Source organism: Pezoporus flaviventris, unplaced genomic scaffold (genome assembly GCF_033815535.1).
Source record: "Pezoporus flaviventris isolate CSIRO_AGI_PZ_B2104156 unplaced genomic scaffold, CSIRO_AGI_Pfla_v1 ptg000005l, whole genome shotgun sequence".
Taxonomy (NCBI): Eukaryota; Metazoa; Chordata; class Aves; order Psittaciformes; family Psittacidae; genus Pezoporus; species Pezoporus flaviventris.
This window is the reverse complement of record NW_026892553.1, coordinates 1,769,169-1,777,703: the sequence shown is the minus strand read 5'-3', so window position 1 is coordinate 1,777,703 and position 8,535 is coordinate 1,769,169. Positions and strand designations below refer to the sequence as shown.

Genomic DNA, 8,535 nt, shown 5'->3' with positions numbered 1-8,535 from the left:
CCAGACAGCATTCTCCAGCATCAACGCTTGCGCTTGGTGGAGCTGGTTGGCCTGTTGTGCATCAAACACCTTGGCCTCCCTTAAGGGTCCGGTGCGATGAGACAAGTGCTGGTGGTCCTTTCTGCCTGGAAAGACCTATGGCTATCTTCCTAGTATGGCCTAGTCTAATGTAAGGCATCCCTACCCATGGCAGGGGAGTTGGAACTAGATGATCTTAAGGTCTTTTCCAACCCTAACTATTCTATGATTCTATGATACATAAAAGCTGTCACAGACCTTCAAACTCATTTCAATAGCACCTTGTGCTGTGCAGGACGGAGCCTCCAGCAGTGCTGCCTCCCAGCCAAGAGTCTGAGCCCAAGTCTGCATCTGAGACCTGGCCCTTTTCCTGTGCATGCAAGGCAGTGGGGGGACTGCTGGGCTCTTCAGTTTGGCAGAGCAGAAAGCATTTGTGGTGATAAAGCACCCCTCGCTCAGAGAAGCCCCTCCCCATCTTTCCCTTCTTGCACAGGGCCCTGATTTCCTTCTGCTTCCTAGAGTTTCTCCGGGAAGCCTGTGCCTGGATAAATGCTCTTTTCAGAAATGAGTAGTCCCAGGTGGTGATGAAGTTCCTGCTGTGACAGTCCCATGGCTGGAGACAGGAAGGACTTGGGGGCTGCGGTGCTGGTGTGACTGGGGGGAAGGAGCTGGTGTCTGGGTGCCAGCCAGCACTGCACCCCCGCCTGCTGGCTCCCCTCCTGGCATCTGAAACATGCCCCTCTGGCTGCTTGCATCATCACGTAGAAGAAATGACCTCACAGGAAGGACAGCAGCAGAAACTGAGGAGCCAGGTGATGGCTTCAGAAATATTGCGGTCATTTTCATGCAAATGGCCTCGGTGGTGAAGAAGGAGGGGGGAGAGGAAAGCACAGAGAAAACTGATGTGTCGGCAGAATTGTTTCTATACAGAATATTTTTCAAAGACTTCAATAAGGCAACAGCAGCATTTGAAAAAGGGAGTATGAACAAAGAAAACACAGCTGCATCTTCATTTCTGAAAGGAAAGAGGTTGGGTATGTGGCTATCAATCTCGGCTGGGCGTGGGGTGAAACATCAGGGACAGATTGGGGCAGATAATGTATGTATTTTTCCGCAAATATTTGATGGTTCAGATTAGTTTGCTTTAGCTGCTTGTTCCCCTTTTGTGTTCCCACTCCACAAACATTAGCACTATCAACTTTTACTGGCAAGAGTGCTCTCAGTGGGAGATTTCAACAGCTGATTCATTGAGGATTTGCAGGAAACAGAATTTTAAAGGGAAATTTGCATTGTAAGTGCTTTTCACGTTCAGCTAATCAAGGCGCACAAACAACACCATGAGGCTTTTACGGCCAATTACAGCATAGCTCAAATATTGGCGATGGAGCCAGGGGTTAGAAATTCCCCGTCAGACGTTCACCCCGTAGATGGGAGGCACAGATGCCTTGGGCTGATGTGGTGTGGTGTGTTCCCAGAGCCAAAGAGACCCAGGGACTGGACTCAGGGGGCTGTTTGCGATGGATGAAGGTGGCTAATGGGGTGCATGCTGCCACAAAGAGGAGCACAGAGAGGCCTGGAAGTGCTGAGGGACGAAGCTTATTCCTGCACAGCCAGCACTGTCAGTGCAGCCTTGGAGAAGTGCTGGCTAGAAACAAGGCAAAAAATTCAGAGAAGCATCCAGCAGCTCAAATGGCTATCTTGAACCCGTTTGATCTTGAACTCACACTGAAAACTATTGCACAGAAGTTCTCCCATGATGTTTGCACCCCATGGTGATTTTTGTTGGATTTTCAGACCCCAGGAATTGTTCCTGACTTTCCCAGCTCAGTGTTTTCATTTCTCAGTCTGGCCCAAGGCTGAAGAACAAAAAGGCCTGGGGGAAGAATATTAAACAGGATCTACAGACTTCTAAAAGTGTCCTCGCATGGAGGTTCGTGACCTGTGCAATGGCTCAAGTTAAGGCCTGGGGAGGAAGTTATAAGTCTGACTTTCTATCCTTTATCCTTTACTTTCTCATCACCATTCAGGAAAAAGCTTGTGATACTCTGCATTTAGTGTTTCTGGGTTTGCAGCTGTGGTGCAATGGGGCACAGCACAACATACATAGGACACAAATCCTGCCACAGTGAGAGTGAGCGGTGTTAGGAGCTGGGCATGAAGCTCCTGCTTCATTTTATCCCAAGTCTTTTTTAAATCTTCTGTTTTCCTGCTCTTACTGCACTTTCTTTGTCTTCCTTTATTTGCCCAAAACATTTCTTCTTTGGAGCTATTTAAGACCGAGTTCCAAAGGGTCTGTACCATTTCTTTCAATTAACCGTCGTATCAAAGAGATCGCACTGTGTTCAGCAACTGTTTTTGGAGTAAATGCTAAAAAAAAACCACTATCCTGATTTTCCTTTCTTTTCTGTTATGCCTGGTGGCATCAACACATGCCTATCACAGCTCTTTCATTCCTGGAGCAGCTCCATCTCTAACACATGCTTCTTCTTTTATTATTATTATTTTTTTAATTTTATTGTGCAGGCACTTATGGGTTGGTTTTTTTTTTTTTTTTTCTGTGTGTGTTTTTTTACTTCCTTGTTCTGATTTCTTCAAAATATTTTCTCTTTTCTAACTTCTTACCCAATGGCAGCAGGAGCTCGTCTGTGCTCAGGGGAAACTCTTAAATCCTGGGCTCTGAAAGGAGTGTGCTCCCTTTGAAGCTGCAACAGAAATTCTGGTAGAAACTGTGAAATATTTTCTTCTCCAAACGAATTTAGTGCTGTGGTATTTAACCCACACTGCAACAATAAGCCTCCCCCTCCCCAGGTTTCTCTTGGGCAGGATGAGCCATGGAACCTACAGTGGGAGGGATGCAGCGGTACATGAAGCTGGCATCGGAGCAGAGTGATGGGAGTGGGAGATGTCCTGGAACAAGTCCCAGAAAACATCCATTGCTACGAGGAGCCCGCAGGTCTTCTCTTTTAAGAGAAAAACAGCAGAAAGAAAAGCTGCTGAGCATCTGGGGAAACCTGGCCACAGCTACAAGCCTGGAATAACCTGGTTTAGCTCCTACCCATGGAAATCAAGCACTGTGCATCCCAACCCTGACCCGAAGGACCAGTCACAAGAGACCCAAGTGACTGTGTCTTTCTTATGGAGCCCTTTTGAGAGGTTGCAGCAGCTTTGTGAGGGAGGTCCTGCTGTGTTAGAAAATCGGTACAGGTCAACCATACATATCAATTCTCTGAGTTAATAAGCTGCATGCAAAATAACTTCAGCTTGTGTAGGCAGCCTCATGTATAGGTTTTATTTCCTCCATCTTTCTGTAGCAGAGTAAACCACAGCTTCAGGAGGTGGCCCAGGAGCAACACCAAGTGTCTGAGTGACCCTCAGAGGGGACCTCAAAGGGAGGGCGTCCCCATGGACTTGACTCTGCTAAGGGTGCTCCTGCACTCCCTGCGCACCAACCGCCCCAGTTCCCATCATGGGGAATGAGCCCTTTCACTTGCGGAGCTTATTCACAGGGAGCATCCTGCATGGGGCCAAATAGCCCTAATTAAAGCTCTTCAAAAGGCCAGATTACTGGGCAATTTACTGTGGCAAAATTTCTGATGTTTTTAATTAAAAGTTTAAAAAAGTTGGACCTGTTTGGTCAAAGGAATTCTCTGTTGCTCTGGCCCATCATCTGCTTGGAAATTGTTTACCTGGGCATATTTTCCCCCCTTTTAATTAAAGGTGAATTAAAACACAGGTTATTTGAAAGTAGAGATAAAGGCTATAAAACCCCACCTGCATTTTCTATGTGTTCCAGCTGACTAACGCACCCCTGCAGAGAGGTAAGCCTCATCACAGGGGCAGCCCCAGTTGCAGGGTCCCCCTTGCTCCATCCCCTCCTTGTCCCACAGAAGCCATATGCTCTCAGGATGCAGTGCTCCAAGGAGGACGCTGGTGTTCTCCTGCCTTGGCAGGGCATTTCTGTAGGGTCTATGGGTAAAGCCTAACTCAGCAAGCCATGAGGTGTTTACAGGCACCCGGCAGCACCCCAGGTGAGGGGCTGCAGGAGGATTCCTAACTCTGTTGGATTCCTAACTCTGTCTGTTGGGGAGGCAAAGGAGATAGTCCTTAGATTTGGTACCACCTGAGCTCAGCACCAGGCAGTGCCCAAGAAACCGTTGTCATCCTGATTAAAAAAAAAAAAAAAAAAGGAAAAGGAAAGGGAAAATTGAGAAGGAGAGGGAGAGTGAAAGGGAAAGGAAATGGGAAAGGTAAAAAGGGAAAATTAGAGGGAAAGGGGGAAAGAGGAAAAAGGGAAAAAGGGAAAAAAGGAAAGGGGAAAAGGGAAAGGGAAAATGAAAGGAAAAGGAAAAAAGGGAAAGGGAAAAGGAAAAAAGGGAAAAGGGAAAAAAAAGTCAAATAAAAAGAAAATTAAAAGGAAAAGGAGAAAAACTAAAGAAAGAAGATCCCTGGTAAGGTACTCAGGCCCAAACAGGTATAAAAATGGCCAACTTTGAAAAAGGCTTTTGGTTGTGTCCCTGGGACAGTGCATGAGGTCGTGGCCTGCCTGCCTTCCCTCCCTGCATGGTCCCTGGTCACTGCTGAGGGCTGCTCCCATTGAGCATCATGGGCACCCTGAACCACAGAGCTACACATCGTGGTGCCACAGGCAGCTGTGTGAGCTCTACATCTTAGCAGGAGGAAAAAGGCCTCTCAGTTCTCCTTGCAAAAAATACAGCTATTTGAGAATCCACCCCTGAGTTCTGCTAATGATGTGGGATCTCAGGCAGCTTTGTAAAAGTAATTGCTTTATTTGGGGTAAAAAGCACATGTGAAAAAAATCCTACAAGCAGAGAAAGCGTTTCGGTTGCACTCGCAGAGCATCTCCCCGAATGCTGAGCACATCGGCGGATGCTTTTATTTGTAGTTCTGATCCTGGTGCTTGTGGGAATTAATAGCTGTAGGTTTTGAAATGCAATTATAGGCTTTGCAGTGGTAATTTTGTTTTTATTTCCCACTGTGTTTGCTGCTGCTCTGTGGAGAGGAGAGGCTTTAGTTAAAACTCATGTAACACAAGAGTACCTACAATTTGTTGGCTTTTTCTGGGAACCTTTTTCTCTCCCTTCATGGACTTCTGGTCTATGGGATGTTTTCTTCATAAATAAATGTCCGGGTCCTCGTTGGTAATAGGATACAGAAGCTTTCACCTAGAGGTCATTTGCTTAAATCCAAAGCAGCTCAGTCAAGACCAAAGGTTGTTGCAGTCTGTCAGCTCCTCAGGGGCCCATGATGGCACAAAATGCTTTGTGTGGCTGAGCCATGCTCGCCCTGGGTGGAGCTGGATTTCCACAACCCCTGGCATCTTCCCCTGGAGCTGGACGATGCTTCAGGCACGCAGTGGCAGGGGCTTTAGCCTGGCTTCATCTGCAGCCTGTGCTGGCCACAGGATTTTCCTTCTTGAGGAAGCGGATCAAGTTGTCTGAGTTTGAACACAATTAATCAGAACCAAAACTGTCTGGGACAACATACTGGTTTCAGCACTTCCCCAGTTAGTTTGCTTTCTCCCTTATGTCATTTGAAAATAAACTTTTTATTTACAAATTTTCACAAACTGGTCCTGGAGAAAATCATAGAGTCAGCACCAAAAATTCTAAGAAACCCCAGAATGTTACAACAAACCAGAAGTAAAAGTCTGCCATTCCCAAACAGCTCAAAAATCTGTTGAGATGGTCTCTGAGAAAATGAAGAAACAGTTGTTTCAGGTCCAAGAAACAGTTTGGAAATTATTAGGTCCAATTTTGTGGTCAGTGAAGATTTCTACTTTTTCATCCCACTAAGGATGGGAAATATCTTCAACATTTTCCTCAAAACGTGGTTGCAGTTCAGTAACCCTTGCCTGCCTGGTTTGGCATCTGGAACAGTGAGACTTTGGTGGTCAGCATCAGCTAGTGCCTGTGGTGTGACTGGAGCGGTCCCACAGCGACAGTCCTTGTGCAGAACTGACCTGGCACTGGCTCAGAAGAGTCCCCAGAAGTAGAAGCTGGGGTTCAACAGGCAGATAGCTGCAAGCTCAGGGGTTTTGCAGAGGCAGAGGTCCAGCATGTCCCATCACTCAGAGCCTGTATCGCTTTCCACCACCACATCTCTGCAGCGGTTCTCACGGTCTTGCTCAGCAGAAATCAGTGCTGCTTGGGGAGGTGCTGGACCTCATGTAACTGCATCCCTGCCCATACACCCCACTTCTCCATCACAGGGGAGCAGTGGCCCCATTCACACACCTGGCTGCTGTTTCCCCCCCCTTGTTAGCATACTACAGTTAGCTGCTGGCAGGGCTTCCTGCAGCGCCCCACCGCCTGGCAGGTACTTTGTGCTGGATTAATCATGCATTACCCAAGCAGTAATTTGTGATGGTATTGAACATGTCACAGCCTGGGGAGGCAGTGAGAGCGCAGCAACTTCATTATGTGTCTCCCCGAGCTGAGCGACATGGGCTGAATGGGAAAACATCTCCCTTGTTGGTGAGGTGGCCCATTGCCCTTGTCCAGGTGGAAACACAGGACAGGGAGGGAGCACCCCAAGGCTCTGATGGGATGGAGGCAGAAACAGACATTAAAGCTTACCTTAAAAGAGCTTAAGCTTCTTCTAATTAAACATTTTCTTTCTTTTTTTTTTTATATGAGACATTTTTATCTTTCCTTCTTTCAAGTGCAAAGCAGCCCCTGAAGTCCTCTCTGGTTTGGAGGAAGAAAGCCCACCAGGAAAAGACAAGATTGGGAGGAGAGAGAATGAGGCAGTTGTAAGAGCCCAGAGGGGCAGGCAGGGATCTGTGGCTCCTGTCCATGCTCAGAAGATGCTCCAATGCTGTGTGCTCTGCAAAAAGCTCCTCATCCAAAGTTCCCAGCATGCAGCTCATTGAACAAACCTTGCCAGGTACTCCCCATAATAGCTAAACAGAACACAACAAGGTCAGACATAGCTGCTAGGAAAAGTCTATGCTTCTGTGGAAGCAGAAGGTGTGGGTACCCCCCACCTAACCCTGAGAAGCTCAGAGGCACACTGGCAAGCTCCAGCAAGGTGCTGATGTTGCCAGCCAGTGGCATCAGCACAGTCCTATCTGCCTCTCACACCTCTTGACAGAGGAGTGGGGCTGTGCCAGCACTCAAGTTGAACACCAGAGAAATGAGTTAAACAGGGAAAAGCGCATCCTTGGGAGACCAAGACAGGGAAAACAGCAACTCCTCTGCACCTGATTAAACATCATAGCATTCATGGGGGTAACTAGAGTGGAGTTATCTTCAGCCACTTGCAGTGAAACGCAAAGGAACGTCCGCCGCGGGGCCGTGGGCTGACATTCCTTCTCAGTGAGGTTCCATCTGATCACTTATTCAGTCTGATTCCAACAAGCTTATACCTTGGCTCTCAGTACAGATTATTCATTGCCAAGACAATACCAACAAGATGACAATGTTTAAGTTTTGTGCATTAGACCAGTAAGGTGATAATATTTAGTTTTTATACACAAGAAAACGAAAAACACTAAAATTACCTTGCACAAGACCTTGTAGTACCCTCCCGCATGCCACTTTCCATGCTCAGCCTGATGTCTGCAAGTCTGGGGATAGCTGGTGTGGTGCCCACTGAGCATGAGCGTGAATGCGTGAGGTCCCCACAGCACCTTTAAGCATTAGTAAAAAATACATGTGTATATGGAAAGCGGTGGCAACACATATCAAGTGGCAACGTACAACACTGGGTTACAGCACGCAACGGAGTTTTATATGCATATAAAAAGAATATATATGGTATAAAATAACTTATTATGATTATTATTATTTTGACTCATGCTAAAACACACAGAGGAGGTGGAGTGCCTGCGCTGTAGCCCTTGGGGGATTTACCCCCAAAGGCACTGGGACCCACTTGTGGCCTCTTAGGGTGGGACTGAGAAGATGAGAGGAACTTTACAATGTAATGGCCTCTTTTGTTCCCCAGTTGACAGCTACTAAAGACTCTTGTCTTGTTAGTACTGCCTCGATAATGAAAACCCAACACTATCCTTGGTCTATACAACACTGCTCTCTCAAGCATGCCACATGGATGCCACCTCTGCCACAAAACTTGCTGCTGGAAGCTGCCTGGCTCCATGCTGGGGACCCTGAGCGACCTGGTCCTTCGTTAAGGGTAGGAACAATTAGAGCACATTTCTCCAGCCAGTGCACTGCCTTCAACTGGTGGGTTTTTAAGGTTCAAAGGCTCTGTATTTTCTGTTCTGCTGCTTAAAATAACAGGGTCAATGTATACACACTCCTCATAATAATGATAATGGGGGCTGCTGGAGAAACGCAGCCTCCAGATGAACTCAAGACACAGACAATCAACTGGAACTCGGGGGTAATTTTGGTTTCTGATCAATCTAAAATCATTTTGACCCAAGGTATAATTTAAAATGTTCCTACCTCGGTTATTATAGCCCCAGGGCACTCTTGGTTGTTTTCACGCATTCGCCCACTTGTTCTCTCTCTCTCTGCTTATAAGATCCAA

General features: G+C 46.9%; 1 long non-coding RNA gene across 1 annotated transcript; it reads left to right on the top strand.

The window, feature by feature from the left end:
- Positions 1-697: 697 nt before the first annotated feature.
- LOC133265193 (uncharacterized) lies at positions 698-6,740 on the top strand. Its single transcript, XR_009741879.1, has 2 exons — positions 698-1,052; positions 6,675-6,740. It is a non-coding gene; the product is annotated as an uncharacterized LOC133265193 (long non-coding RNA).
- Positions 6,741-8,535: the final 1,795 nt, after the last annotated feature.